Source organism: Chrysemys picta, chromosome 7 (genome assembly GCF_011386835.1).
Source record: "Chrysemys picta bellii isolate R12L10 chromosome 7, ASM1138683v2, whole genome shotgun sequence".
NCBI classification, from domain to species: Eukaryota; Metazoa; Chordata; order Testudines; family Emydidae; genus Chrysemys; species Chrysemys picta.
The window spans coordinates 101,681,332-101,694,549 of NC_088797.1; the positions used below are offsets into that span (position 1 = coordinate 101,681,332).

The 13,218-nt window shown below is 40.0% G+C and overlaps 1 protein-coding gene across 4 annotated transcripts in view; it reads left to right on the plus strand.

Annotated features, from left to right (window-relative positions):
• STK32C (serine/threonine kinase 32C) overlaps window positions 1–13,218 on the plus strand; it is a 240,427-nt gene that overhangs the window by 189,627 nt on the left and 37,582 nt on the right. The window lies entirely within an intron of this gene.

Here is a 13,218-nt window from a genome sequence, read left to right on the forward strand (position 1 = left end):
TTTCTAGACATCTGGAGGACTAAGTCTTGTTGGTGGCCTGAGCAGTGGTTGTCAGGGTGCTAACACCTCCAACAGGGGGCAGAGAAGGTCAGATCCGCTCACAATCTCACATTATATTAGATTGTGGCAAAGTAATAATCTTCTTGAAGGACTGGTTTCTTAACAATGAAATGAAAATAGAACACCAATTGAAATTTATTAAATATTTTTGGATGTTTTTCTACATTTTCAAATATATTGATTTCAATTACAATACACAATACAAAGTGTACAGTGCTCACTTTATATTATTTTTATTACAAATATCTGCACTGTAAAAATGATAAACAAAAGAAATAGTATTTTTCAATTCACCTCATACGAGTACTGTAGTGCAATCTCTTGATCATGAAAGTGCAACTTATAAATGTAGTTTTTTTGTTACATAACTGCACTCAAAAACAAAACAATGTAAAACTTTAGAGTCTACAGGACCACTCAGTCCTACTTCTTGTTCAGCCAATCGCTAAGAGAAATAAGTTTGTTTACATTTATGGAAGATAATGCTGCCCACTTCTTAATTACAATGTCACCTGAAAGTGAGAACAGGCATTCACATGGCACTGTTGTAGCTGGCATTACAAGATATTTCTGTGCCAGATTTGCTAAGATTCAAATGCCTCTTCTTGCTTTGGTCATTGTTCCAGAGGACATGCTTCCATGCTGACGACGCTTGTTAAAAAAATATTGCATTAATTAAATTTGTGACTGAACTCCTTGGGGGAGAATTGTATGTCTCCTGCTCTGTTTTACCCGCATTCGCTCACATATTTCATGTTATAGCAGTCTCGGCTGATGACTCAGCACTCGTTGTTCGTTTTAAGAACACTTTCACTGCAAATTTGACAAAACGCAAAGAAGGTACCAATGTGAAATTTCTAAAGATAGCTATAGCACTTGACCCAAGTTTTAAGAACCTGAAGTGCCTTCCAAAATCTGAGAGGAACGAGGTGTGAACCATGCTTTTAGAAATCTTAAAAGAGCAACACTCCAATGCAGAAACTACAGAACCCAAACCACCAAAAAAGAAAATCAACCTTCTGCTGGTGGCATCTGACTCAGATGATGAAAATGAACATGTGTCGGTCCGCACTGCTTTGGATCACTGTCGAGCAGAACCCATCATCAGCATGGACATGTCTTCTGGAATGGTGGTTGACGCATCGAGGAACATATGAATCTTTAGCACATCTCGCATGTAAATATCTTGTGACGCCGGCTACAGCAGTGCCATGCAAACATCTGTTCTCACTTTCAGATGACATTGTAAAGAAGCAGGCAGCATTATCTTCTGCAAATGTAAAAAAAACTTGTTTGTCTGAGCGATTGGCTGAACAAGAAGTAGGGCTGATTGGACCTGAAGGCTCTAAAGTTTTCCACTGTTTTATTTTTGAATGCAGGGGTTTTTTTGTACCTAATTCTACATTTGTAAGTTCAATTTTCATGATAAAGAAATTGCATTACAGTACTTGTATGAGGTGAATTGAAAAATACTATTTCTTTTGTCTTTTACAGTGCAAATATTTGTAATAAAAATAAATATAAAGTGAGCACTGTACACTTTTTATTCTGTGTTGTAATTGAAATCAGTATATTTGAAAATGTAGAAAACATCCAAAAATATTTAAATAAATGGCATTCTATTATTGTTTAACAGTGCAATTAATCAGAATTACATTTTTTAATCGCTTGACAGCCCTACTATGAATCTATGAAACACCTTGGGCTAGGTCCTCTGCTGGTGTAAATTCACATAGCAGCGACAGTCAAAAAAGCTAACAGAATGTTGGGAATCATTAAGAAAGGTATAGATAATAAAACAGAAAATATCATATTGCCTTTATATAAATCCATGGTATGCCCACATCTTGAATACTGCTTGTAGACGTGGTCGCCCCATCTCAAAAAAGATATAGGAGCCTGATGCCCCTATTTTCCCCTATATGCCCAGACTCCCTGGCTAGACTACTTCTCCCATGATGCACCTGTAGTTATATGACTTCCATGATATACTACTGAGCCGGGGACGACATCCTAGTTGCATCATGAAAGATACAGTCCAGCTAAGGGAGCCTGGCCAATAGGAGAGAATGGAGAAAAACAACAGCTCCCATGATGCATTGCACCACAATGGAGAAATGCAGTTTAATGTTGAAATGATTCATAATTAAATGTTTTGGGTTAGTTAAACAAACGGAAGTATTCTGATTCAGATCAAGCAGACCCAAAACCTAATATATTGTTTCAAATTTTCCACTGGAAAAATAAAAAGCTTTCCCAGTGGAAAATAGGAATTTTCTTTGAAAAATTGAAGGTTACCCATTGAAGTTTTTGATTGAAAAACTGCATTTGCCATTGAAAAACCATTTTGACAGAAAAATCCTGGCCAGCTCTAATAGTGAGAGGATAAGTATTTTCCCATCATTTGTTCCGCATTTGTGAACCCTTGGTGTTGTATCTTTCATTATTATGCTGTCTTATTATACATTTCCATTCCAACTTTCATAATCTTAATTACCTCAATCAAGTCCTTTCCAACTCTTCTCCTTTGCAGGCTGCATAATCCTGATTTAATTCCAGTCAATCAGATAGAAATGTGTGTGACAAGAATGCATTCGGAGAAATGGAACAATTTGCTGCTTGGTTTAGTTTAACAGCTGAACTGTTAAAGATGGACCAAGTGGGAAGAACTAGTCAAAAATCTGATTGGTTTTATAACAGCATGTGTAATGCATAATTTATAGTAACCTATATCAAATCTGCTACTCATTTATGCAACACCTTGTAATTTCAGCTTTTACTATTGCTCGTCATAGGCCCTGATTCAGAAAAGCATCCCTGTTCAGGACAGCCCTTAAGTATGTCCTTAAATCCCAATGGGATTGAAAGTAAACACATGTTGAAGTTAACCATAGACATAAGTATTATGCTGAGTAGAAATGGATTTAAGCACATGCTTAAGTGCTTTCTTGAATCAGGGCCATATTACTCACTAAATATTCTCCCTTCCCAGACTTTCAACTGTATCTTTCTAAAGGTTTCATGAACAAAACCAGACACAGTTCTCCAAGGAAGCATGCACTGGTTTGCTAGAATACATTCTAAAAACCTCTATATTATTTTCTATCTTTAAGCACTGGGGGCTTGATCCTACATTTATTTAAGTCAATGGAAAAGTGCACATTGACTTTAATGATGCAGGATCAGTGCCCTGGCACATCTCTTTTATTGAGATTTCCAAGGATGACTCACTCCTCCAGTATGCACTCTTTTTCTGGGTTGATCTCAAGTCCAGAGCCCATCAATACATGAGAAGTTTGGGGCTAGATTTTTCAAGTCAATAATGAGGCTTATTGTTATGAAGGGGAGACCACAACTCACCCGGGAGAGTCAGCAAAGAATTTAACCTTAACACAGAGAAATAGAAGAAAATTAATTAAATACTATTCTATTGTATAGAGGTCCAATATCTGAGCATCTTCCAGTAGTGCATTAAGCAATGTGAGTAACATCTGTCTCATCTGGTTTGTTCTTTCTCTCCTCCTTTCCTCGGGGGGAGAATTGTGTGGTGTTCTGTTTTGGTGGTTTTTTTTTAAAATGTACATACTACTGTGCATTTATATTAGAGCAGGTGAGGTTGAAGTGTGCTTTGCCTTGCACTTAGTACAGAAGGTGATGAGGTTTTTGACAGTCTTTAGTTTCTGGGGAGTTCATTTCATACTCTCAGACCTGCCTCCAAGAAAGCTCTGTCCTTGCACAGATAAGCTTTACCCTTATTGTAGAAAGTTCCATTGTCCCTGAAGAGTAGAGATGTTGACCATGATATGACTATCTGAAATTGACTCTCTGAAATCATATGAAAATTATTCTTAAATATAGAGAAAATAGGAAAATAAGCTTAATGAAATTCAGGAATAGTAGAATTTGAAAGCATATTTTCCTAATCATCCACGTTAACTTGAGTCAGACTTTTTATGCAATTGAGCAGTTAAAAGTAGGATGATTATTTAGGCCTTATTCTGAGAAATGGTTGAAACATTTTTCCTGAAATTTTTCAAAAAATTCAGTTTGAGACAGACATGTGGTATGGAAATTTCAGCCCAAATGGTTAAAGTATGGCATCATTATAAGCAACTTGAAAATAGAATCTGTGACAGAGTCCTGTGCTAGCAGGTGAGCCAGCCCTGCATCACTTAGGGTATGTCTACAGAGCAACTAGATACCTACGGCTGGCCCGTGCCAGCCGACTTGGCTCATGCGGCTCAGGCTGATCATTGCTATGTTGACTTCTGGGCTCGGGCTGGAGCCTGGGATCTAGGACCCTCTCACCTTGCAGGGTCCTAGAGCCTGGCAGTCTACACAGCAATGAAACAGCCCCAGGGCCCAAGAACCCCTTGAGCCCAAGTTGGCTGGCACAGGCCAGCTGTGGGTATCTGATTGCTATGTAGACACACCCTTAGGTAACAGATCCCCTGGAGAAAGATTATTGGTGAATATGTGGCTAATGAACTGATCAATCCAGGAGCTGATGAACCAATAAGCCATCAGCTGAGGGCTATAAAAGAAGGCACAGGAAGGAAGTGAAGGAGAGGACTGAGTTAGCTGAGCCCAGTATGCTTTGAGATCCTCATCACAGGGTGGGGTGGAGCATGCCCTATTACACATTCTTATCATGGAAAGTGTTGGGCAACCATAGCTATGTGAGCCATTACCTGTGCTGTCTGTAATAATGTAAAGAAAACCTCACCAGGTGTACATTTTAAAGATGGAAAGATATTCTATAAAGATATTTGACTATAACAGGGTTCAAAAAAGAACTAGACAAGTTCATGGAGGATAGGTCCATCATTGGCTATTAGCCAGGATGGGCAGGGATGGTGTCCCTAGTCTCCGTTTGCCAGAAACTGGGAATGGGTGGATGGATGGATCACTTGATGATTATCTGTTCTGTTCATTCCCTCTGGGGCACCTGGCATTGACCACTGTCAGAAGACAGGATACTGGGCTAGATGGACCTTTGATCTGACCAAGTATGGCTGTTCTTATGTTCTAGAATGAACCTGATTGGTATGGTGATAAATGAGTATCAAACCTGGTGCTTCCTTATATCTTGAGAACACAAGGCAACTTCTTGAAGTTCATTTACTCTACTGTTGAATAAATCTTAAGGTAGCATAGACCCAAACTATTGATGATAATTACACTTAGGTAAACAGACTATAGTAGAGTCAGCATTTATTCACCACTGCTCAGCTAATAGTCAGGATTCAATAACTTGATAGAAAAATAATTTCCCAAAATATATCAAGGTCAGTATTAATCAGGAGAGAATACTTTGTGATATTGACCCAAACCAGAATTCAGTATAGGGAAAATCTAGCCCCTATCTTTGTGGAGAGGGGTTGGGCTCCCCAGGTAATATGGTTTCACTGTTCAAACTGGTGGACCTGAGATATAGGGATGCTGTGCAGTTGGAGGGAGTGGGGCCTGTATAGGCTTGGGCAGGAGAAGAGAAAGTGCAGAAGAATCCACTGCTGTGTGAATCCTCCTTTTCTTCCCACCACTGGCCATTTTGAGAAGAGGATTGTTCTTTCCTATTTCCCATGCCTGATCCAACTTCTAGACTCAGGTGCTGAGCTCTGTATTTTGGCCTATCTAGAAGGTTCCATATGTTCCATTAGAAAAAATAAGCAACTATGACATTTCAGGCTGAATTCTGGGGCACTCAAAAGCAATAGTATAGACTGTGCTGTAGAGAACAGAGTACATTCTGTTCCATTGTAGTGGTTTATTTGCACATGTTATCTGTTGGATAATCTATTAATTCAAAAAACAACTGATATCAAAGGTGACTTTGGCATCACATTAAATGGACAGAAGGTCAAGGGACAAATCAGTTTTATCCTGGTAAAGGCAAAAACTGAGAGTAACCTCACTGGGCTTGATTCAACCTTGATAGATGAAAATTGCTGCCCCCTGGGCAGCTGTGCCTCCTGGGGGATTCACCCTCATGGAAGGACAGAAATGTTAGCACTGATGCTCCCTCCTGGGGTTCTAGGTGGAGAGAACAGTTTTAAAGTATCATTAGGTACCATCTAAGATCTGTCAGTGGAATCAGTGCATTATCAAGCATCCTAGCCATTGCCTTATATAGCCAGCATCCCCCACATTCAATGCAGCTCCAGTCCTGCAGTAGAATGGCAATGTGACCTCGATGCTGCTGTGGCATCCCCCCTGGTCTGGGTAGGTTTTACACATCTAGAGGTCCACAGTCTGGAGTCTGCCAGTAGAAATCCAAGAGTGAATCAGTTTCCTTGACCTAAGTGTCAAGGATTTACACCACTGTAAGCTAGAACCGAATTTGGCTCTGGTTCATCATCATGTAGCTTTGAGATGTTTGATGTCAGAGGTGAACAGTTGCTAATGCTAGCTATTGACCTCTGCTTTAAGAGCAAAATAAGTGAAATCCAAGTTTGAATATTGAATGTTGCTGGTGGATCTCAGCCGCAGTCAATAAAACTGTGATAAATGAAGGAGTAGGGGGAGCAGCTCTCTTTTATAGACACCCAGCCAGCATCTATAAAGTCCCTCTTAGAAACTGTTCCCTAATTGCTCTACCTGTAAAGGGTTAAAAAGATTCTCTGCTATGCATAGGTAAAAGGAAGTGAGTGGGCACCTGGCCAAAAGAGCCAATGGGAAGGCTAGAACTTTTTACAATTGAAACAAGACCCCCATTTTGTCTGTCTGTGGTTGTTCTCCCAGAGAGAAGGGAGAGAAGAGTTATGCTGTGAGAAGCTTGGGCCAGGTATGGAAAAAAATCAGTATCATACCTAGAAACTACTTATTTAAAACCCCACATATTTAAGTAGATCAGGAAATGGCTAGGAAGATGCAATTAGGTTTAATTCTTTTATTTCTTTATGGCCTGTGAATTCCTTTGTGCTAACCCCAGGTGCTTTTTGTTTTGCTTGTAACCTTTAAGCTGGATCTCAAGAAAGCTATTCTTGATGCTTAATCCTTGTATTTTTTCTTTTTAAATCTAGCAACTGCCTAAGTTCCCAGATGTATTTTCTCTTTTTTATTAATAAAATTTACCTTTTTAAAGAACAGAATTGGATTTTTGGGTCTTGAGAGGTTTGTGCATATGTTTAATTAGCTGGTGGCAACAGCTGGTTTCTTTTTTTTCTTTCTCAGCTCTTCCCTGGAGTGGGGTGGGAGGGTGTGTGAAAGGCTTGAGGGTACCTCTCAGGAAGGAATTCCCACATGCGCCTTCCTGTGTTCTCAAAGGGGTTTTGCACTTGGGTGGTGGCAGCATCTACCCATCCAAGGTCAGAGAAAAGCTGTAACCTTGGGAGTTTAATACAAGCCTGGAGTGGCCAGTGTTAATTTTTAGAACCCTTGCAGGCCCCCACCTTCTGCACTCAAGTGCCAGAGTGGGGGATCAGCCTTGACAAAAACTTGTGTATAAGGACTGCAGCGCATTTATGTAGCCTTTCAAAAGTAGAAGCCATTAAGAAATTTAAAAAAAAAAATCCACTCAGATTTCAGAAACAAAAGGAAGATCCCTTGAGCAGAATGATATTTCTGCATTGAATGTGACAATAATATCCAAGAGAAGTACAGGATCACGAGTGCCTTAATTTGGAATGACATCTGAATTTGCAGAAGAAAAAAAGAAGTCTTTATACAGCAGAGATAAGCAATTAATCTCAAATATTTGATCTGCCTCATGGACATTGTCTGGAATATAAAATACTTGGTTTTGTTTCAGCCCATCGACAAATTGTGCTGTCCAGTATAATTAGTTTGAGATAACTCAGGACATGTTATTAAATGATTAGATGACCTTTAATCTAAATGGGAATTTTAGCACATTTCAGTCATTCAAAACCATCAAGGAAAAAGAATTATTACATTTCTAGAGGAAAAAAGTCAAAGTCTACTTTATATAAGGAGGTGGCTGGTAAACTGGACCAAAAAAAAAAAATGCAGGTATCTGCATAAGCACTGAGGAAAAGAAAAGATACAAAACACTGAGTTAATAAAAGAAAAACAAACAAAACCAAACCTCCAAAAATCTCCACAAAAAGAGCACACCAAAGAGGCAAGGGCAGGACAATCAAATAACTCATCATGCATTTTGGGGCACCTGATGGCCCTTTGCCCCTAATCCCAAGAAGCCTTCATGAGAGGGAAGGCTGGATCTGCATCTGGATTCCAATATTCCATTTCCATCCTCACTCATGCCAGGATTTTGGCAGGAGTTGGAAAACATTCTTGTACCCATTACAGTAGCGGTTTGAGTAACCTGTGCACAAAAAAGGCAAGTTTCACCAACAGACAGTTTGCAGGACTAGGTTTATGTACATCACTAGAGGTTGAATCAGTCAAAGATCCATGTTTATCAAACATAGTCCATTCATCTGCTCCTAATATTAGTTTTCTTTTTATTTTGAATTTCAGGTGTCACAGACTTTGTCAAGGTGCCCCTGCTGGACACTCACCAGGCAGATGCATTTGGGCCCTACATACTGGACCTGTGTGCTTTTGCAGCTTTCCTGAGTCTAAGCAGAGGCCATGCATTGCTTCTGGCTATGAGTTTCTAGGCCCCCTCAGGATGTAGATTCTTTTTCTGCCTCCCTTTCTGAGAGCTGGGACTCCATGGCCCAGCTGTATAGGGCCTGAAACTAGCACCAGCTCCCTAGACTTCCCAGTTGCTTAAGCACACACACCCCAGGCTCCAACCTTGTGGGCACTCTGTTTTATAGTTTACCTCTTCAGGGACACATGACAGTTGAAACAAAAAGACACAGACTTTGCACAAGGTTTCTAGCCCAATCACCCTTCACTTTAGATATCACAAGAGATAAATACCTGTATGCTGTCCCCTGCCTTAGTTTTCTCATCTCTCTTGAGCATTCTTTGCAATCTAGACAGAATCCTCAATGGTATCTATGCTCATGGCAACTCATGACTTCTTCTCCAAAACATGGAGTCTGATTTCACTCCTGCTTCTGGTCTCTTCTTCCTTTCGAAGGCAACTGGTAAGAGAACCTTCCTTTTATAACTTCCAGTCCTCTTTGTCAGGTGACTCCTTAAGTCAGGCTCAGTGCCTCCCCACCATCCAGTGATCAGTTGCCTGATTACCAACCCACCTGCAAGGACTTGTTCTTTTGGATGGTAGCCAAATCATTGACCTAGGGTGCCTCCATTCTAATAAACAATCACCAAGGTTTAATGACCTTCTGTTGTTAGCCCTAGGTCAAGGAATTTCAAACCAAGGTGGAGGTAAAAAGACAGCAGAGAAGGCAGAACAGCCTTACAATCAAAATGGAATTTGTAGTTTGATATAGATACATATAGAGAGTTCATAATCTCAAACAGAATTAGTACACCATGCTATGATCTGGTGTTTGAAATTCTGTATGTTGTCCATGAATCAGTCATCAGCTGGCAAAAATAAATAATAATGAGCTCATTTCACTAACAATGGACTCATAATTATGCCAGCTGTTCAGTCTGTAAAGGCTTTTCTTTTTCTTCCACAATAGAAAAGGTAAAGCTGTCCTTCTTGTTTGTCTTTTTGATTTCCAGATATTAAAAGAAAACTAAGTGAACTTGATTTGCATTTCAGGATGGCAAAACCTCTGCTTGATTTCTAGGATCTCTTTGGCAAGTCTCTGTATACGGGGGCAATATGGAGCTTCACTACTGCAGCAGGAACTACATAAAGTGTTGGGGTTCACTGGCATGTAGGGGGAGTGGATTTTTAGGAAAGTGGAGCATGTACTCTCACCCTGGTCACCCGGCAATGCTTTTTGGGGATGAGAAGAGCCATAATCCTGCCTCCTCCCTGCATACTCTGGGGTGTCTAGTGCCCCAAGGGGATGCCAGTAGGCAGCCTCCCCCTTATAGCTATTATCTCATTGTTTCCTTGTTCTCTCCTGTCTGTCTGCCTGCCTATCTCCATCTGCAGTTTCCTGTTGTTTGCTTAGATGGTAAACTCTTTAGGGAAGAGGTCATCTTTTGGGTTCTGTGTTTCTACAATGCCTAGCACAATGGGGTCCTGTTCCTTGACTAGCGCTGCTAAGTACTATGGTAATAAAAGCTACAAGAGAAAATGAAAGCCTTCCACTGTGCTTTCTGTCTGGGGTTCTAAGAGTTCCCTTATTCATGCACTAATTTTGAATTATTTTTGGAGATTACTATACAGGAGTCAAACAGGACTAAATTGTTCCTCTGAGGCAGAGCCCTGCAATAGGTAGTGTAAAAATAGGCACATTGCGGTGGGACTGCCAGGAGAAATTCTGGCTGATTCAGCATCTGTTCCTTCTCTTGGTGTCCAGGGAGTGCATGCTGGAGTGGCAGCTCACCTTAAATGGGTGCAATGTCCGTTCCTCTCCATTCTCAGCCACCTCTTTTGGCGAGTGGAGTGAGGATCATGGCCTTTGGCCCCCCACTCATCAGGAAAGTCTATTGTGGCTGAGGGCCCTAGTATGGGGAGAGGGATAGCTCAGTGGTTTGAGCATTGGCCTGCTAAACCCAGGGTTGTAAGTTCAATCATTGAGGGGGCCATTTAGGGATCTGGGGCAAAAATCTGTCTGGGGATTGGTCCTGCTTTGTTGAGCAGGAGGTTGGACCAGATGCCTCCTAAGATCCCTTCCACCTCTGATATTCTATGATGATCTGTGCTCCCTAGGCATAGTGCAGGGACACATGGTAGGGGAGACTCCTTGAGCTCTCTCTTCCCTTGTGCTCCCTCTTAGGGACAAAAACACAATCTGGACCATGGCATTGACTTAACATTTTCCTCATAATTCTGGAGTCTCCACCATAAAGCCTTTCCCTGCAAGTTCAATAGCTTCATCTGCAATTTAAAGTATATCCAGATTGCTGTTCCAGCTACATCAGTTCATGTACCCATTTCCTTGACATTTGGACACTTTGCTGATTATCTCAGAAGCTTTAAATGGATGTATTTGCCATCTGCACTACAGAGAGTGGAAACTTCTGACAGTGGAAACCAGGGGGACAGCGTCACAGCAAATAGTCAGCAAAATTAGCCCTGTTCTGTTGTGTAAAACATCAAAGGTGGCAAAGAGAAGCAATGCAATGTCTTTCTTGGACTAGAGAAATAAAATCATATTAATGGCTAAAATCTCTTGGGCATAAAATAAATATCATACATTAGATATTGCTCTTTGACTGCTTCCGCAGATAAAGGCAAACCCAATACACAGTGGTTAGGGGCTGTTTAGTGAGCAGGCCCATTGGTGTCAGTGGTGACTCACTAGAGTATGGTCTGAGGATTTTGGACAAAAAAGATTCAAACACTTTGCAAACATTAGCTAATTAATTATAACACTAGTCTCCAAGCTAAGTGTTATCCCTATTTTATAGACAGGGAAACTGAGTAAAAGAGTTTGCACGACTTGCCCAGGACTACACAGAGTTCTGATGTTCTCATTTCACAGTCTGCTGCTCAGAATTACTTGTCTATCAACTTTCCTAGAAGATTGGTATTAGACATACTAGAATATAATTTTCTATTGGACCCAAAATAAACCAGCAAAAACGAACAAACCATATAACTTACTAGCCAATTTAGTTAAAAATCACACCAAACATCTGTGAAAAGTTTTACACAATGTAAATACTCAGCTATTACAAAATATGTTTGCAACCAATGTTAGTTCTGTTTTCTCAAAATCATAGCATCTCCTGGTTCTCAGGAGCATAGATGCCAATGGTACCGTATGCTCACCAAGTTTTATTTTCCTTCCATATGATCCCTTATTTCTTTTAAGAAGTTTCCTTCTCAAGTCGGTATTTTAAATTTAGTATTTAAGAGCTACATGGCAAATAATTACTGCATTCTAGTCCTACTATGATAAGATGCATAAAGGACTCTGGAAACATTTTGACAAACTTTAGTAGCAGCTGTTTAAAGAAACAATTACATTTCTTTGTGGCTCTACCAAGTGTTGTTTGGCTTTTCATTCAGAAGGCAGAGGTGAGTTTCATGACTTTAGAACTACTATCCACAAGTTTAGGTTTCCATGTATTCTGACCTTCTCAAATTTAAAAGTAACTTGCCTGAAGAAATAGAATCATTTGCAAAGAGAAGTCAGCCCACTTTTGTAAACACTACATGGCTCACTGATCCCTGTTTCTGCCCATATATCAGTAAACTTAAATATGTTTTGGAATAGAGACCTATACTGCCCCAGATTCAGCTGAAAATGGAGTGTCCGCTGTGGATGGGAATACAAGACATTGCCATTATCCAGGGTCTCAAAGTGAGATAGATTTGGGAGATGTGAATTCATATATTCTTTCCTAAATAGTAAATGTAATTTCATTTCTAAACCCTTTATGCTTTTAATGCAATAAAAGAGAAGGCAGCTGTATACAAACCATTTGGTAGCAGCTGAATGTTCGGGTTATTTGGGACTCTGTTAAATCTTTTATACGAAATGTCTTAAGCAAACTACTACCAGCTGATCCCTGTCTTCTGCATCCCGAATCTGGCAGAACTGCATACAGTTTTTCTAATGACCATATTTAACTGCTGAAAATTTTCTTCTATGCAATAAGGGACTACATTTTGGAGAAATTAGGACAATACCCCCCTTCTTTCTGCAGTCTACCATGCTATGCAGTATAATAGAACCAAGATAGTCTTGAATAATGGATCTCAGATTAATTTAAAGATAAGGTAACTTTTATACTTTAACTTTTTACCAAGTAAATACTGTGCATTCTGGTACTATAGATAGGACTCTGGCAAGCAGAGAAATAGAAAAAAAAAGATAAATGTGTGTGTGTGTATATATATATATTCTACATGTCTGTGTGATCAGAGAAATCTTGCAACAAATTCATGTGGGGACATAGATGGCAATCCTAGGAGCGTCCAGTGATTAAATTAGTTGTTGGCATAAATTAGAGCAGTGTCAAGGCCTCCCTATTAGCCATAAAAGCAATTATAATAATAAAAACAGTACATACAGTGCTGGAGAAAACTTTGTCCTCTTGCTTCTTAGGGGCCCAATCCAACACCCCCACCCCACCCCCAAAAAAGTCAATGGAAAGACTCCTATTGACTTTAATGCCAGTTGGATTAGGTCCCACAAGATCAGACCCCAAAGTAGTAGCCATACTCCAGGCAAAGCATGA